The sequence below is a fragment of the Juglans regia genome, unplaced genomic scaffold (genome assembly GCF_001411555.2).
Source record: "Juglans regia cultivar Chandler unplaced genomic scaffold, Walnut 2.0 Scaffold_816, whole genome shotgun sequence".
NCBI lineage: Eukaryota > Viridiplantae > Streptophyta > Magnoliopsida > Fagales > Juglandaceae > Juglans > Juglans regia.
The window spans coordinates 1-13,407 of NW_023363104.1; the positions used below are offsets into that span (position 1 = coordinate 1).

At 48.5% G+C, this 13,407-nt stretch overlaps 40 non-coding genes and 1 pseudogene across 40 annotated transcripts; all 41 read left to right on the forward strand.

Moving 5' to 3' along the window:
* Positions 1 to 22: 22 nt before the first annotated feature.
* On the forward strand, positions 23 to 141 carry LOC118346953. Its single transcript, XR_004800217.1, has one exon. It is a non-coding gene; the product is annotated as a 5S ribosomal RNA (ribosomal RNA).
* A 191-nt stretch (positions 142 to 332) lies between these two features.
* LOC118346980 lies at positions 333 to 451 on the forward strand. The gene has a single exon (XR_004800244.1). It is a non-coding gene; the product is annotated as a 5S ribosomal RNA (ribosomal RNA).
* Positions 452 to 641: 190 nt separating this feature from the next.
* On the forward strand, positions 642 to 760 carry LOC118346966. Its single transcript, XR_004800230.1, has one exon. It is a non-coding gene; the product is annotated as a 5S ribosomal RNA (ribosomal RNA).
* Positions 761 to 951: 191 nt separating this feature from the next.
* LOC118346977 lies at positions 952 to 1,070 on the forward strand. Its single transcript, XR_004800241.1, has one exon. It is a non-coding gene; the product is annotated as a 5S ribosomal RNA (ribosomal RNA).
* Positions 1,071 to 1,261: 191 nt separating this feature from the next.
* LOC118346974 lies at positions 1,262 to 1,380 on the forward strand. The gene has a single exon (XR_004800238.1). It is a non-coding gene; the product is annotated as a 5S ribosomal RNA (ribosomal RNA).
* Positions 1,381 to 1,569: 189 nt separating this feature from the next.
* On the forward strand, positions 1,570 to 1,688 carry LOC118346978. Its single transcript, XR_004800242.1, has one exon. It is a non-coding gene; the product is annotated as a 5S ribosomal RNA (ribosomal RNA).
* A 475-nt stretch (positions 1,689 to 2,163) lies between these two features.
* Positions 2,164 to 2,279, forward strand: LOC118346981 (annotated as a pseudogene).
* Positions 2,280 to 2,469: 190 nt separating this feature from the next.
* Positions 2,470 to 2,588, forward strand: LOC118346979. The gene has a single exon (XR_004800243.1). It is a non-coding gene; the product is annotated as a 5S ribosomal RNA (ribosomal RNA).
* Positions 2,589 to 2,776: 188 nt separating this feature from the next.
* Positions 2,777 to 2,895, forward strand: LOC118346976. Its single transcript, XR_004800240.1, has one exon. It is a non-coding gene; the product is annotated as a 5S ribosomal RNA (ribosomal RNA).
* A 190-nt stretch (positions 2,896 to 3,085) lies between these two features.
* LOC118346970 lies at positions 3,086 to 3,204 on the forward strand. The gene has a single exon (XR_004800234.1). It is a non-coding gene; the product is annotated as a 5S ribosomal RNA (ribosomal RNA).
* A 188-nt stretch (positions 3,205 to 3,392) lies between these two features.
* LOC118346964 lies at positions 3,393 to 3,511 on the forward strand. The gene has a single exon (XR_004800228.1). It is a non-coding gene; the product is annotated as a 5S ribosomal RNA (ribosomal RNA).
* Positions 3,512 to 3,700: 189 nt separating this feature from the next.
* LOC118346975 lies at positions 3,701 to 3,819 on the forward strand. The gene has a single exon (XR_004800239.1). It is a non-coding gene; the product is annotated as a 5S ribosomal RNA (ribosomal RNA).
* Positions 3,820 to 4,007: 188 nt separating this feature from the next.
* Positions 4,008 to 4,126, forward strand: LOC118346982. The gene has a single exon (XR_004800245.1). It is a non-coding gene; the product is annotated as a 5S ribosomal RNA (ribosomal RNA).
* Positions 4,127 to 4,315: 189 nt separating this feature from the next.
* LOC118346943 lies at positions 4,316 to 4,434 on the forward strand. Its single transcript, XR_004800207.1, has one exon. It is a non-coding gene; the product is annotated as a 5S ribosomal RNA (ribosomal RNA).
* A 189-nt stretch (positions 4,435 to 4,623) lies between these two features.
* On the forward strand, positions 4,624 to 4,742 carry LOC118346944. Its single transcript, XR_004800208.1, has one exon. It is a non-coding gene; the product is annotated as a 5S ribosomal RNA (ribosomal RNA).
* Positions 4,743 to 4,931: 189 nt separating this feature from the next.
* Positions 4,932 to 5,050, forward strand: LOC118346945. The gene has a single exon (XR_004800209.1). It is a non-coding gene; the product is annotated as a 5S ribosomal RNA (ribosomal RNA).
* A 503-nt stretch (positions 5,051 to 5,553) lies between these two features.
* Positions 5,554 to 5,672, forward strand: LOC118346968. Its single transcript, XR_004800232.1, has one exon. It is a non-coding gene; the product is annotated as a 5S ribosomal RNA (ribosomal RNA).
* A 191-nt stretch (positions 5,673 to 5,863) lies between these two features.
* LOC118346961 lies at positions 5,864 to 5,982 on the forward strand. Its single transcript, XR_004800225.1, has one exon. It is a non-coding gene; the product is annotated as a 5S ribosomal RNA (ribosomal RNA).
* A 188-nt stretch (positions 5,983 to 6,170) lies between these two features.
* LOC118346957 lies at positions 6,171 to 6,289 on the forward strand. The gene has a single exon (XR_004800221.1). It is a non-coding gene; the product is annotated as a 5S ribosomal RNA (ribosomal RNA).
* Positions 6,290 to 6,478: 189 nt separating this feature from the next.
* LOC118346959 lies at positions 6,479 to 6,597 on the forward strand. The gene has a single exon (XR_004800223.1). It is a non-coding gene; the product is annotated as a 5S ribosomal RNA (ribosomal RNA).
* Positions 6,598 to 6,786: 189 nt separating this feature from the next.
* Positions 6,787 to 6,905, forward strand: LOC118346969. The gene has a single exon (XR_004800233.1). It is a non-coding gene; the product is annotated as a 5S ribosomal RNA (ribosomal RNA).
* Positions 6,906 to 7,096: 191 nt separating this feature from the next.
* On the forward strand, positions 7,097 to 7,215 carry LOC118346958. The gene has a single exon (XR_004800222.1). It is a non-coding gene; the product is annotated as a 5S ribosomal RNA (ribosomal RNA).
* Positions 7,216 to 7,402: 187 nt separating this feature from the next.
* On the forward strand, positions 7,403 to 7,521 carry LOC118346965. The gene has a single exon (XR_004800229.1). It is a non-coding gene; the product is annotated as a 5S ribosomal RNA (ribosomal RNA).
* Positions 7,522 to 7,710: 189 nt separating this feature from the next.
* On the forward strand, positions 7,711 to 7,829 carry LOC118346946. The gene has a single exon (XR_004800210.1). It is a non-coding gene; the product is annotated as a 5S ribosomal RNA (ribosomal RNA).
* A 482-nt stretch (positions 7,830 to 8,311) lies between these two features.
* On the forward strand, positions 8,312 to 8,430 carry LOC118346942. Its single transcript, XR_004800206.1, has one exon. It is a non-coding gene; the product is annotated as a 5S ribosomal RNA (ribosomal RNA).
* Positions 8,431 to 8,619: 189 nt separating this feature from the next.
* LOC118346947 lies at positions 8,620 to 8,738 on the forward strand. The gene has a single exon (XR_004800211.1). It is a non-coding gene; the product is annotated as a 5S ribosomal RNA (ribosomal RNA).
* A 189-nt stretch (positions 8,739 to 8,927) lies between these two features.
* Positions 8,928 to 9,046, forward strand: LOC118346948. The gene has a single exon (XR_004800212.1). It is a non-coding gene; the product is annotated as a 5S ribosomal RNA (ribosomal RNA).
* A 189-nt stretch (positions 9,047 to 9,235) lies between these two features.
* On the forward strand, positions 9,236 to 9,354 carry LOC118346949. The gene has a single exon (XR_004800213.1). It is a non-coding gene; the product is annotated as a 5S ribosomal RNA (ribosomal RNA).
* A 189-nt stretch (positions 9,355 to 9,543) lies between these two features.
* Positions 9,544 to 9,662, forward strand: LOC118346950. Its single transcript, XR_004800214.1, has one exon. It is a non-coding gene; the product is annotated as a 5S ribosomal RNA (ribosomal RNA).
* A 189-nt stretch (positions 9,663 to 9,851) lies between these two features.
* LOC118346951 lies at positions 9,852 to 9,970 on the forward strand. Its single transcript, XR_004800215.1, has one exon. It is a non-coding gene; the product is annotated as a 5S ribosomal RNA (ribosomal RNA).
* A 189-nt stretch (positions 9,971 to 10,159) lies between these two features.
* LOC118346952 lies at positions 10,160 to 10,278 on the forward strand. Its single transcript, XR_004800216.1, has one exon. It is a non-coding gene; the product is annotated as a 5S ribosomal RNA (ribosomal RNA).
* A 189-nt stretch (positions 10,279 to 10,467) lies between these two features.
* On the forward strand, positions 10,468 to 10,586 carry LOC118346954. Its single transcript, XR_004800218.1, has one exon. It is a non-coding gene; the product is annotated as a 5S ribosomal RNA (ribosomal RNA).
* A 188-nt stretch (positions 10,587 to 10,774) lies between these two features.
* LOC118346955 lies at positions 10,775 to 10,893 on the forward strand. The gene has a single exon (XR_004800219.1). It is a non-coding gene; the product is annotated as a 5S ribosomal RNA (ribosomal RNA).
* Positions 10,894 to 11,082: 189 nt separating this feature from the next.
* On the forward strand, positions 11,083 to 11,200 carry LOC118346967. The gene has a single exon (XR_004800231.1). It is a non-coding gene; the product is annotated as a 5S ribosomal RNA (ribosomal RNA).
* Positions 11,201 to 11,389: 189 nt separating this feature from the next.
* LOC118346971 lies at positions 11,390 to 11,508 on the forward strand. Its single transcript, XR_004800235.1, has one exon. It is a non-coding gene; the product is annotated as a 5S ribosomal RNA (ribosomal RNA).
* Positions 11,509 to 11,697: 189 nt separating this feature from the next.
* On the forward strand, positions 11,698 to 11,816 carry LOC118346963. Its single transcript, XR_004800227.1, has one exon. It is a non-coding gene; the product is annotated as a 5S ribosomal RNA (ribosomal RNA).
* Positions 11,817 to 12,006: 190 nt separating this feature from the next.
* LOC118346973 lies at positions 12,007 to 12,125 on the forward strand. Its single transcript, XR_004800237.1, has one exon. It is a non-coding gene; the product is annotated as a 5S ribosomal RNA (ribosomal RNA).
* A 190-nt stretch (positions 12,126 to 12,315) lies between these two features.
* LOC118346972 lies at positions 12,316 to 12,434 on the forward strand. The gene has a single exon (XR_004800236.1). It is a non-coding gene; the product is annotated as a 5S ribosomal RNA (ribosomal RNA).
* Positions 12,435 to 12,615: 181 nt separating this feature from the next.
* Positions 12,616 to 12,734, forward strand: LOC118346962. Its single transcript, XR_004800226.1, has one exon. It is a non-coding gene; the product is annotated as a 5S ribosomal RNA (ribosomal RNA).
* Positions 12,735 to 12,923: 189 nt separating this feature from the next.
* On the forward strand, positions 12,924 to 13,042 carry LOC118346960. Its single transcript, XR_004800224.1, has one exon. It is a non-coding gene; the product is annotated as a 5S ribosomal RNA (ribosomal RNA).
* A 189-nt stretch (positions 13,043 to 13,231) lies between these two features.
* Positions 13,232 to 13,350, forward strand: LOC118346956. The gene has a single exon (XR_004800220.1). It is a non-coding gene; the product is annotated as a 5S ribosomal RNA (ribosomal RNA).
* The last annotated feature ends 57 nt before the right edge of the window (positions 13,351 to 13,407 follow it).

Consider the following 13,407-nt stretch of genomic DNA (forward strand, 5'->3'; position numbering starts at 1 on the left):
AATTTTAAGTAATTAGTTTGATGGGTGCGATCATACCAGCACTAATGCACCGGATCCCATCAGAACTCCGCAGTTAAGCGTGCTTGGGCGAGAGTAGTACTAGGATGGGTGACCTCCTGGGAAGTCCTCGTGTTGCACCCCTCGTTTTTGTTTTTTCCGCCTTGCGAGAGGAATTGACAAGAAGGACCAATTGACAAGTGGATTTTTCGAAAAATCGCGCCCTGCCCATCGCGTAGCCAAGGGTTTCGATCAGATTGCCGGTTCGCATTGGGATCAGAAATACCCATGTAGGTCGCCCTAGGATTATATGAATTTTAAATAATTAGTTTGATGGGTGCGATCATACCAGCACTAATGCACCGGATCCCATCAGAACTCTGCAGTCAAGCTTGCTTGGGCAAGAGTAGTACTAGGATGGGGGACCTCCTCGGATGTCGTCGTGTTGCACCCCTCGTTTTTGTTTTTTCCGCATTGCGAGAGGAATTTACAAGAAGGACAACTTGGGAGTGGATTTTTTGGAAAATCGTGCCCTGCCCATCGCGTAGCGAAGGGTTTCGATCAGATCACCGGTTCGCATTGGGATCGGAAATACGCTAGTAGGTCGCCCTAGGATTATATGAATTTTAAATAATTGGTTTGATGGGTGCGATCATACCAGCACAAATGCACCGGAACCCATCAGAACTCCGCAGTTAAGCGTGCTTGGGCGAGAGTAGTACTAGGATGGGTCACCTCCTGGGAAGTCCTCGTGTTGCACCCCTCGTTTTTTGTTTTTTCCACCTTGTTAGAGGAATTGACAAGAAGGACAACTCGGGAGAGGATTTTTAGGAAAATCGCGCCCTGCCCATCGCGTAGCTATGGGTTTCGATCAGATCGCCGGTTCGCATTTGGATCGGAAAGACGCTAGTACGTCGCACTAGGAGTATATGAATTTTAAATAATTAGTTTGACGGGTGCGATCATACCAGCACTAATGCACCGGATCCCATTTCAACTCCGCATTTAACCGTGCATGGGCGAGAGTAGTACTAGGATGGGTGACCTCCTGGGAAGTCCCCGTGTTGCACCCCTCGTTTTTGTTTTTTCCGCCTTGCGAGAGGAATTGACAATAAGGACCAATTGACAAGTGGATTTTTCGAAAAATCGCGCCCTGCCGATCGCGTAGCTATGGGTTTTGATCAGATCGCCGGTTCGCATTTGGATCGGAAAGACGCTAGTACGTCGCACTAGAATTATATGAATTTTAAATAATTAGTTTGATGGGCGCGATCATACCAGCACTAAGGCACCGGATCCCATTAGAACTCCGCCGTTAACCGTGCTTGGTTGAGAGTAGTACTAGGATGGGTGACCTCCTGGGAAGTCCTCGTGTTGCACCCCTCGTTTTTGTTTTTTCCGCCTTGCAAGAGGAATTGACAAGAAGGACCACTCGGGAGTGGATTTTTTGAAAATCGCGCCCTGCCCATCGCGTAGCCATGGGTTTCGATCAGATCGCCGGTTCGCATTGGGATCAGAAATACGCTAGTAGGTCGCCCTAGGATTATATGAATTTTAAATAATTCGTTTGATGGGTACGATCATACCAGCACAACTGCACCAGAACCCATCAGGACTCCGCAGTTAAGCGTGCTTGGGCGAGAGTTGTACTAGGATGGGTCACCTCCTGGGAAGTCCTCGTGTTGCACCCCTCGTTTTTGTTTTTTCCGCCTTGGGAGAGGCATTGACAATAAGGACAACTCGGGAGTGGATTCTTAGGAAAATCGCGCCCTGCCCATCCCGTAGCTATTGGTTTGGATCAGATCGCCGGTTCGCATTTGGATCGGAAGGCAGCTAATCGTCACATGGATTATATAGATTTTAAATAATTGGTTGATAGGCGATCCATACCGCTAATGCGAGATCCCATGGAACTACTATGAACAAGCGTGCTTGGGGCGAGTAGTACTAGGATGGGTGACCTCGAGGAAATCCTCTGTTACCCCTCGTTTTGTTTTCCGCCTTGCGAATAAATTGACAGAAGGACCTCATTGTAAGGTGGATTTTTGGAAAATCTGGCCCACCATGGCGTGGCGATAGGTTTTTTTATCGAATCTCCGTTTGGATTGGGATGGGAAGGGCGTAGTATGTCGCACAAGGATATTTGAATTTTAAGTAATTGGTTTGATGTGCGATCATACCAGCACTAATGCGGATCCCATTAGGATTCTGCAGTTAAGCGTGCTTGGGCGAGAGTTGTACTAGGATGGGTCACCTCCTGGGAAGTCCTCGTGTTGCACCCCACGTTTTTGTTTTTTCCGCCTTGGGAGAGGCATTGACAATAAGGGCAACTCGGGAGTGGATTCTTAGGAAAATCGCGCCCTGCCCATCTCGTAGCTATTGGTTTCGATCAGATCGCCGGTTCGCATTTGGATCGGAAAGACGCTAGTACGTCACACTTGGATTATATGAATTTTAAATAATTAGTTTGATGGGCGCGATCATACCAGCACTAATGCACCGGATCCCATTAGAACTCCGCAATTAACCGTGCTTGGTTGAGAGTAGTGCTAGGATGGGTGACCTCCTCGGAAGTCCTCGTGTTGCACCCCTCGTTTTTGTTTTTTCCGCCTTGCAAGAGGAATTGACAAGAAGGACCACTCGGGAGTGGATTTTTCGAAAATCGCGCCCTGCCCATCGCGTAGCCAAGGGTTTCGATCAGATCGCCGGTTCGCATTGGGATCGGAAATACACTAGTAGGTCGCCTAGGATTATATGAATTTTAAATAATTGGTTTGATGGTTGCGATCGTACCAGCACTAATGGAGTGGATCCCATCAGAACTCCGCAGCTAAGCGTGCTTGGGCGAGTGTAGTACTAGGATGGGTGACCTCCTGGGAAGTCCTCGTGTTGCACCCCTCGTTTTTGTTTTTTCCACCTTGTGAGATGAATTGACAAGAAGGACCACTCGGGAGTGGATTTTTAGGAAAATCGAGCCATGCCCATCGCGTACCTATGGCTTTCGATCAGATCGCCGGTTCGCAATTGCATGGGAAAGACGCTATTACGTCGCACTAGGATTATAAGAATTTTAAATAATTAGTTTGATGGGTGCGATCATACCAGTACTAATGCACCGGATCCCATTAGAATTCTGCAGTTAACCGTGCTTGGGCGAGAGTAGTACTAGGATGGGTGACCTCCTGGGAAGTCCTCGTGTTGCACCCCTCGTTTTTGTTTTTTCCGCTTTGCGAGATAAATTGACAGAAGGACCACTCGGGAGTGGATTTTTGGGAAAATCTCGCCCTGCCCATCGCGTAGCCATGGGTTTGGATCAGATCTCCGTTTGGATTGGGATCGGAAGGACGCTAGTATGTCGCTCAAGGATTATATGAATTTTAAGTAATTAGTTTGATGGGTGCGATCATACCAGCACTAATGCACCGGATCCCATCAGAACTCCGCAGTTAAGCGTGCTTGGGCGAGAGTAGTACTAGGATGGGTGACCTCCTGGGAAGTCCTCGTGTTGCACCCCTCGTTTTTGTTTTCTCCGCCTTGCGAGATAAATTGACAAGAAGGACCACTCGGGGGTGGATTTTTGAGAAAATCTCGCCCTGCCCATCGCGTAGCAATGGGTTTGGATCAGTTCTCCGTTTGGATTGGGATCGGAAGGACGCTAGTATGTCGCTCAAGGATTATATGAATTTTAAGTAATTAGTTTGATGGGTGCGATCATACCAGCACTAATGCACCGGATCCCATCAGAACTCCGCAGTTAAGCGTGCTTGGGCGAGAGTAGTACTAGGATGGGTGACCTCCTGGGAAGTCCTCGTGTTGCACCCCTCGTTTTTTTTTTCCGCCTTGCGAGATAAATTGACAAGAAGGACCACTCGGGAGTGGATTTTTCGGAAAATCTCGCCCTGCCCATCGCGTAGCCATGGGTTTGGATCAGATCTCCGATTGGATTGGGATCGGAAGGACGCTAGTATGTCGCTCAAGGATTATTTGAATTTTAAGTAATTAGTTTTGATGGGTGCGATCATACCAGCACTAATGCACCGGATCCCATCAGAACTCCGCAGTTAAGCGTGCTTGGGCGAGAGTAGTACTAGGATGGGTGACCTCCTGGGAAGTCCTCGTGTTGCACCCCTCGTTTTTGTTTTTTCCGCCTTGCGAGATAAATTGACAAGAAGGAGCACTCTGGAGTGGATTTTTTGGAAAATCTCGCCCTGCCCATCGCGTAGCCATGGGTTTGGATCAGATCTCCGTTTGGATTGGGATCGGAAGGACGCTAGTATGTCGCTCAAGGATTATATGAATTTTAAGTAATTAGTTTGATGGGTGCGATCATACCAGCACTAATGCACCGGATCCCATCAGAACTCCGCAGTTAAGCGTGCTTGGGCGAGAGTAGTACTAGGATGGGTGACCTCCTGGGAAGTCCTCGTGTTGCACCCCTCGTTTTTGTTTTTTCCGCCTTGCGAGATAAATTGACAAGAAGGACCACTCGGGAGTGGATTTTTGGGAAAATCTCGCCCTGCCCATCGCGTAGCCATGGGTTTGGATCAGATCTCCGTTTGGATTGGGATCGGAAGGACGCTAGTATGTCGCTCAAGGATTATTTGAATTTTAAGTAATTAGTTTGATGGGTGCGATCATACCAGCACTAATGCACCGGATCCCATCAGAACTCCGCAGTTAAGCGTGCTTGGGCGAGAGTAGTACTAGGATGGGTGACCTCCTGGGAAGTCCTCGTGTTGCACCCCTCGTTTTTGTTTTTTCCGCCTTGCGAGATAAATTGACAAGAAGGACCACTCGGGAGTGGATTTTTGGGAAAATCTCGCCCTGCCCATCGCGTAGCCATGGGTTTGGATCAGATCTCCGTTTGGATTGGGATCGGAAGGACGCTAGTATGTCGCTCAAGGATTATATGAATTTTAAGTAATTAGTTTGATGGGTGCGATCATACCAGCACTAATGCACCGGATCCCATCAGAACTCCGCAGTTAAGCGTGCTTGGGCGAGAGTAGTACTAGGATGGGTGACCTCCTGGGAAGTCCTCGTGTTGCACCCCTCGTTTTTGTTTTTCCGCCTTGCGAGATAAATTGACAAGAAGGACCACTCGGGAGTGGATTTTTCGGGAAATCTCGCCCTGCCCATCGCGTAGCCATGGGTTTGGATCAGATCTCCGTTTGGATTGGGATCGGAAGGACGCTAGTATGTCGCTCAAGGATTATATGAATTTTAAGTAATTAGTTTGATGGGTGCGATCATACCAGCACTAATGCACGGATCCCCATCGAGAACTCAGTTAAAGCGTGCTTGGCTGAAGTAGTACTAGGATTAGGTGACCTCTGAGGAAGTCTCGTGTTTTACCTAGTTTTTGTTTTCTAGCCTTGCGAGGAGAAATAAGAATTGACAGAAGAACCACTGGGGAGTGGATTGAGAAAATCACCATACGCCCATCGCGTAGCAATGGGTTTTGGATGGGATTCTCCCTAAAGGTTTGGATTGGGGGGTCGGAAGGGCGTAGTAATAAGCTCAAGGATTATATGAATTTTAAGTAATTAGTTTGATGGGTGCGATCATACCAGCACTAATGCACCGGATCCCATCAGAACTCCGCAGTTAAGCGTGCTTGGGCGAGAGTAGTACTAGGATGGGTGACCTCCTGGGAAGTCCTCGTGTTAAACCCCTCGTTGATTTTTTTTTCCGCCTTGCGAGATAAATTGACAAGAAGGACCACTCGGGAGTGGATTTTTGAGAAAATCTCGCCCTGCCCATCGCGTAGCCATGGGTTTTGGATCAGATCTCCGTTTGGATTGGGATCGGAAGGACGCTAGTATGTCGCTCAAGGATTATATGAATTTTAAGTAATTAGTTTGATGGGTGCGATCATACCGGCACTAATGCACCGGATCCCATCAGACCTCCGCAGTTAAGCGTGCTTGGGCGAGAGTAGTACTAGGATGGGTGACCTCCTGGGAAGTCCTCGTGTTGCACCCTCGTTTTTGTTTTCTCCGCCTTGCGAGATAAATTGACAAGAAGGACCACTCGGGGGTGGATTTTTGAGAAAATCTCGCCCTGCCCATCGCGTAGCAATGGGTTTGGATCAGTTCTCCGCTTGGATTGGGATCGGAAGGACGCTAGTATGTCGCTCAAGGATTATATGAATTTTAAGTAATTAGTTTGATGGGTGCGATCATACCAGCACTAATGCACCGGATCCCATCAGAACTCCGCAGTTAAGCGTGCTTGGGCGAGAGTAGTACTAGGATGGGTGACCTCTTGGGAAGTCCTCGTGTTGCACCCCTCGTTTTTGTTTTCTCCGCCTTGCGAGATAAATTGACAAGAAGGACCACTCGGGGGTGGATTTTTGAGAAAATCTCGCCCTGCCCATCGCGTAGCCATGGGTTTGGATCAGATCTCCGTTTGGATTGGGATCGGAAGGACGCTAGTATGTCGCTCAAGGATTATATGAATTTTAAGTAATTAGTTTGATAGGTGCGATCATACCAGCACTAATGCACCGGATCCCATCAGAACTCCGCAGTTAAGCGTGCTTGGGCGAGAGTAGTACTAGGATGGGTGACCTCCTGGGAAGTCCTCGTGTTGCACCCCTCGTTGATTTTTCTTCCGCCTTGCGAGATAAATTGACAAGAAGGACCACTCGGGAGTGGATTTTTCGGGAAATCTCGCCCTGCCCATCGCGTAGCCATGGGTTTGGATCAGATCTCCGTTTGGATTGTGATCGGAAGGACGCTAGTATGTCGCTCAAGGATTATATGAATTTTAAGTAATTAGTTTGATGGATGCGATCATACCAGCACTAATGCACCGGATCCCATCAGAACTCCGCAGTTAAGCGCGCTTGGGCGAGAGTAGTACTAGGATGGGTGACCTCCTGGGAAGTCCTCGTGTTACACCCCTCGTTTTTGTTTTTTCCGCCTTGCGAGAAAAATTGACAAGAAGGACCACTCGGGAGTGCATTTTTGGGAAAATCTCGCCCACCTTACATCCCAGCGTATACATGAATCGAATCTCTCCGTTTGGGTGGGATCCGGAAGGAGCGCTAGTATGTCGCTCAAGGATTATATGAATTTTAAGTAATTAGTTTGATGGGTGCGATCATACCAGCACTAATGCACCGGATCCCATCAGAACTCCGCAGTTAAGCGTGCTTGGGCGAGTGTAGTACTAGGATGGGTGACCTCCTGGGAAGTCCTCGTGTTGCACCCCTCGTTTTTGTTTTTTCCGCCTTGCGAGATAAATTGACAAGAAGGAGCACTCGGGAGTGGATTTTTGAGAAATCTCGCCCTGCCCATCGCGTAGCCATGGGTTTGGATCAGATCTCCGTTTGGATTGGGATCGGAAGGACGCTAGTATGTCGCTCAAGGATTATATGAATTTTAAGTAATTAGTTTGATGGTGCGATCATACCAGCACTAATGCACCGGATCCCATCAGAACTCCGCAGTTAAGCGTGCTTGGGCGAGAGTAGTACTAGGATGGGTGACCTCCTGGGAAGTCCTCGTGTTGCACGCCTCGTTTTTGTTTTCTCCGCCTTGCGAGATAAATTGACAAGAAGGACCACTCGGGGGTGGATTTTTGAGAAAATCTCGCCCTGCCCATCGCGTAGCAATGGGTTTGGATCAGTTCTCCGTTTGGATTGGGATCGGAAGGACGCTAGTATGTCGCTCAAGGATTATATGAATTTTAAGTAATTAGGTTGATGGGTGCGATCATACCAGCACTAATGCACCGGATCCCATCAGAACTCCGCAGTTAAGCGTGCTTGGGCGAGAGTAGTACTAGGATGGGTGACCTCCTGGGAAGTCCTCGTGTTGCACCCCTCGTTTTTGTTTTCTCCGCCTTGCGAGATAAATTGACAAGAAGGACCACTCGGGGGTGGATTTTTGAGAAGATCTCGCCCTGCCCATCGCGTAGCCATGGGTTTGGATCAGATCTCCGTTTGGATTGGGATCGGAAGGACGCTAGTATGTCGCTCAAGGATTATATGAATTTTAAGTAGTTAGTTTGATGGGAGCGATCATACCAGCACTAATGCAGGATCCCATCCGAACTCAGGAGTTAGCGTGCTTGGTGAGAGTAGTACTAGGATGGAGTGACCTCTACAGGAAGTCCTGGATGTTGCACCGTTGATTTTTCATGCGAGGAGAATTGATGAAGGAGCCTTTCGGGAGTGGTTTGAGAAAATCTCGCCCTGCCCATCGCGTAGCCATGGGTTTTGGATCAGATCTCCGTTTGGATTGGGATCGGAAGGACGCTAGTATGTCGCTCAAGGATTATATGAATTTTAAGTAATTAGTTTGATGGGTGCGATCATACCAGCACTAATGCACCGGATCCCATCCGAACTCCGCAGTTAAGCGTGCTTGGGCGAGAGTAGTACTAGGATGGGTGACCTCCTGGGAAGTCCTCGTGTTGCACCCCTCGTTTTTGTTTTCTCAGCCTTGCGAGATAAATTGACAAGAAGGACCACTCGGGAGTGGATTTTTGAGAAAATCTCGCCCTGCCCATCGCGTAGCCATGGGTTTGGATCAGATCTCCGTTTGGATTGGGATCGGAAGGACGCTAGTATGTCGCTCAAGGATTATATGAATTTTAAGTAATTAGTTTGATGGGTGCGATCATACCAGCACTAATGCACCGGATCCCATCAGAACTCCGCAGTTAAGCGTGCTTGGGCGAGAGTAGTACTAGGATGGGTGACCTCCTGGGAAGTCCTCGTGTTGCACCCCTCGTTTTTGTTTTCTCCGCCTTGCGAGATAAATTGACAAGAAGGACCACTCGGGGGTGGATTTTTGAGAAAATCTCGCCCTGCCCATCGCGTAGCAATGGGTTTGGATCAGTTCTCCGTTTGGATTGGGATCGGAAGGACGCTAGTATGTCGCTCAAGGATTATATGAATTTTAAGTAATTAGTTTGATGGGTGCGATCATACCAGCACTAATGCACCGGATCCCATCAGAACTCCGCAGTTAAGCGTGCTTGGGCGAGAGTAGTACTAGGATGGGTGACCTCCTGGGAAGTCCTCGTGTTGCACCCCTCGTTTTTGTTTTCTCCGCCTTGCGAGATAAATTGACAAGAAGGACCACTCGGGGGTGGATTTTTGAGAAAATCTCGCCCTGCCCATCGCGTAGCAATGGGTTTGGATCAGATCTCCGTTTGGATTGGGATCGGAAGGACGCTAGTATGTCGCTCAAGGATTATATGAATTTTAAGTAATTAGTTTGATGGGTGCGATCATACCAGCACTAATGCACCGGATCCCATCAGAACTCCGCAGTTAAGCGTGCTTGGGCGAGAGTAGTACTAGGATGGGTGACCTCCTGGGAAGTCCTCGTGTTGCACCCCTCGTTTTTGTTTTTTCCGCCTTGCGAGATAAATTGACAAGAAGGACCACTCGGGAGTGGATTTTTGGGAAAATCTCGCCCTGCCCATCGCGTAGCCATGGGTTTGGATCAGATCTCCGTTTGGATTGGGATCGGAAGGACGCTAGTATGTCGCTCAAGGATTATATGAATTTTAAGTAATTAGTTTGATGGGTGCGATCATACCAGCACTAATGCACCGGATCCCATCAGAACTCCGCAGTTAAGCGTGCTTGGGCGAGAGTAGTACTAGGATGGGTGACCTCCTGGGAAGTCCTCGTGTTGCACCCCTCGTTTTTGTTTTCTCCGCCTTGCGAGATAAATTGACAAGAAGGACCACTCGGGAGTGGATTTTTGAGAAAATCTCGCCCTGCCCATCGCGTAGCCATGGGTTTGGATCAGATCTCCGTTTGGATTGGGATCGGAAGGACGCTAGTATGTCGCTCAAGGATTATATGAATTTTAAGTAATTAGTTTGATGGGTGCGATCATACCAGCACTAATGCACCGGATCCCATCAGAACTCCGCAGTTAAGCGTGCTTGGGCGAGAGTAGTACTAGGATGGGTGACCTCCTGGGAAGTCCTCGTGTTGCACCCCTCGTTTTTGTTTTCTCCGCCTTGCGAGATAAATTGACAAGAAGGACCACTCGGGGGTGGATTTTTGAGAAAATCTCGCCCTGCCCATCGCGTAGCAATGGGTTTGGATCAGTTCTCCGTTTGGATTGGGATCGGAAGGACGCTAGTATGTCGCTCAAGGATTATATGAATTTTAAGTAATTAGTTTGATGGGTGCGATCATACCAGCACTAATGCACCGGATCCCATCAGAACTCCGCAGTTAAGCGTGCTTGGGCGAGAGTAGTACTAGGATGGGTGACCTCCTGGGAAGTCCTCGTGTTGCACCCCTCGTTTTTGTTTTTTCCGCCTTGCGAGATAAATTGACAAGAAGGAGCACTCGGGAGTGGATTTTTGGGAAAATCTCGCCCTGCCCATCGCGTAGCCATGGGTTTGGATCAGATCTCCGATTGGATTGGGATCGGAAGGACGCTAGTATGTCGCTCAAGGATTATTTGAATTTTAAGTAATTAGTTTGATGGGTGCGATCATACCAGCACTAATGCACCGGATCCCATCAGAACTCCGCAGTTAAGCGTGCTTGGGCGAGAGTAGTACTAGGATGGGTGACCTCCTGGGAAGTCCTCGTGTTGCACCCCTCGTTTTTGTTTTTTCCGCCTTGCGAGATAAATTGACAAGAAGGACACTCGGGAGTGGATTTTTGGGAAAATCTCGCCCTGCCCATCGCGTAGCCATGGGTTTGGATCAGATCTCCGTTTGGATTGGGATCGGAAGGACGCTAGTATGTCGCTCAAGGATTATATGAATTTTAAGTAATTAGTTTGATGGGTGCGATCATACCAGCACTAATGCACCGGATCCCATCAGAACTCCGCAGTTAAGCGTGCTTGGGCGAGAGTAGTACTAGGATGGGTGACCTCCTGGGAAGTCCTCGTGTTGCACCCCTCGTTTTTGTTTTTTCCGCCTTGCGAGATAAATTGACAAGAAGGACCACTCGGGGGTGGATTTTTGAGAAAATCTCGCCCTGCCCATCGCGTAGCTATGGGTTTGGATCAGATCTCCGTTTGGATTGGGATCGGAAGGACGCTAGTATGTCGCTCAAGGATTATATGAATTTTAAGTAATTAGTTTGATGGGTGCGATCATACCAGCACTAATGCACCGGATCCCATCAGAACTCCGCAGTTAAGCGTGCTTGGGCGAAGTAGTACTAGGATGGGTGACCTCCTGGGAAGTCCTCGTGTTGCACCCCTCGTTTTTGTTTTTTCCGCCTTGCGAGATAAATTGACAAGAAGGAGCACTCGGGAGTGGATTTTTGGGAAAATCTCGCCCTGCCCATCGCGTAGCCATGGGTTTTGATCAGATCTCCGTTTGGATTGGGATCGGAAGGACGCTAGTATGTCGCTCAAGGATTATTTGAATTTTAAGTAATTAGTTTGATGGTTGCGATCATACCAGCACTAATGCAGCGGATCCCATCAGAAATCCGCAGCTAAGCGTGCTTGGGCGAGAGTAGTACTAGGATGGGTGACCTCCTGGGAAGTCCTCGTGTTGCACCCCTCGTTTTTGTTTTTTCCGCCTTGCGAGAGGAATTGACAAGAAGGACCACTTGACAAGTGGATTTTAGGAAATCTCATACGCCCATCGGCGTAGCCATGGGTTTGGATGGATCTCCGTTTGGATTGGGATCGGGCAGCTAGTATGTGGGCTCAAGGATTATAACAAGACTTTGAAAGTAATTAGTTTGATGGGTGCGATCATACCAGCACTAATGCACCGGATCCCATCAGAACTCCGCAGTTAAGCGTGCTTGGGCGAGAGTAGTACTAGGATAGGTGACCTCCTGGGAAGTCCTCGTGTTGCACCCCTCGTTTTTGTTTTTTCCGCCTTGCGAGATAAATTGACAAGAAGGACCACTCGGGAGTGGATTTTTTGGGAAAATCTCGCCCTGGCCATCGCGTAGCGATGGGTTTGGATCAGATCTCCGTTTGGATTGGGATCGGGAGGACGCTAGTATGTCGCTCAAGGATTATTTGAATTTTAAGTAATTAGTTTGATGGGTGCGATCATACCAGCACTAATGCACCGGATCCCATCAGAACTCAGCAGTTAAGCGTGGTTGGGCGAGAGTAGTACTAGGATGGGTGACCTCTGGGGAAGTCCTCGTGTTGCACCCCTCGTTTTTATTTTTTCCGCCTTGCGAGATAAATTGACAAGAAGGACCACTCGGGAGTGGATTTTTGAGAAAATCTCGCCCTGCCCATCGCGTAGCCATGGGTTTTGGATCAGATCTCCGTTTGGATTGGGATCGGAAGGACGCTAGTATGTCGCTCAAGGATTATATGAATTTTAAGTAATTAGTTTGATGGGTGCGATCATACCGGCACTAATGCACCGGATCCCATCAGACCTCCGCAGTTAAGCGTGCTTGGGCGAGAGTAGTACTAGGATGGGTGACCTCCTGGGAAGTCCTCGTGTTAAACCCCTCGTTGATTTTTTTTCCGCCTTGCGAGATAAATTGACAGAGACCACTTTCGAGGTAGTTTTTGAGGAAAATCATACATACATCAGCGTATGGGTTTGTGGATGAATCTCATTTGGATTGGGATGGGAAGGACGCTAGTATGTCGCTCAAGGATTATTTGAATTTTAAGTATTTAGTTTGATGGGTGCGATCATACCAGCACTAATGCACCGGATCCCATCAGAACTCCGCAGTTAAGCGTGCTTGGGCGAAAGTAGTACTAGGATGGGTGACCTCCTGGGAAGTCCTCGTGTTGCACCCCTCGTTTTTGTTTTTTCCGCCTTGCGAGATAAATTGACAAGAAGGACCACTCGGGGGTGGATTTTTGGGAAAATCTCGCCCTGCCCATCGCGTAGCCATGGGTTTGGATCAGATCTCCGTTTGGATTGGGATCGGAAGGACGCTAGTATGTCGCTCAAGGATTATATGAATTTTAAGTAATTAGTTTGATAGGTGCGATCATACCAGCACTAATGCACCGGATCCCATCAGAACTCCGCAGTTAAGCGTGCTTGGGCGAGAGTAGTACTAGGATGGGTGACCTCCTGGGAAGTCCTCGTGTTGCACCCCTCGTTTTTTTTTTTTCCGCCTTGCGAGATAAATTGACAAGAAGGACCACTCGGGAGTGGATTTTTCGGAAAATCTCGCCCTGCCCATCGCGTAGCCATGGGTTTGGATCAGATCTCCGTTTGGATTGGGATCGGAAGGACGCTAGTATGTCGGTCAAGGATTATATGGATTTTAAGTAATTAGTTTGATGGGTGCGATCATACCAGCACTAATGCACCGGATCCCATCAGAACTCCGCAGTTAAGCGTGCTTGGGCGAGAGTAGTACTAGGATGGGTGACCTCCTGGGAAGTCCTCGTGTTGCACCCCTCGTTTTTGTTTTCTCAGCCTTGCGAGATAAATTGACAAGAAGGACCACTCGGGGGT